We start from the raw sequence: 320 nt of genomic DNA, 5'->3' as shown, positions 1-320 counted from the left end.
ATAAAGCCATTTTACAACTGTGAAGTGTGTGGATGCTCTTTACTATTGACTTGTCATTTCTTGGCTCAGCAATGGTCTCAGCCTCCCTTTTGCTGGTATTTTTTCTGTGCCTCTGAGCATTTATACCATGGAGCCTCTGAGCCTAGAGTGAAGGAATTTAGAGCCAACAGAACAATCGTACCTTTGATGGCCTGCTATTCCCCAGATGATGGGTCTGGATTCTGGGACCCACAAAGATCCCAGGAGGCCAAGACAGGAAGCACACAAGAATCTGTCACTGTTTAGTAGTCAACACACAACCTGGTAATTTGGGGGGAGTG

Source organism: Vulpes vulpes, chromosome 2, assembly GCF_048418805.1.
Source record: "Vulpes vulpes isolate BD-2025 chromosome 2, VulVul3, whole genome shotgun sequence".
Classification (NCBI taxonomy): domain Eukaryota; kingdom Metazoa; phylum Chordata; class Mammalia; order Carnivora; family Canidae; genus Vulpes; species Vulpes vulpes.
This window is presented reverse-complemented; position numbering follows the sequence as displayed.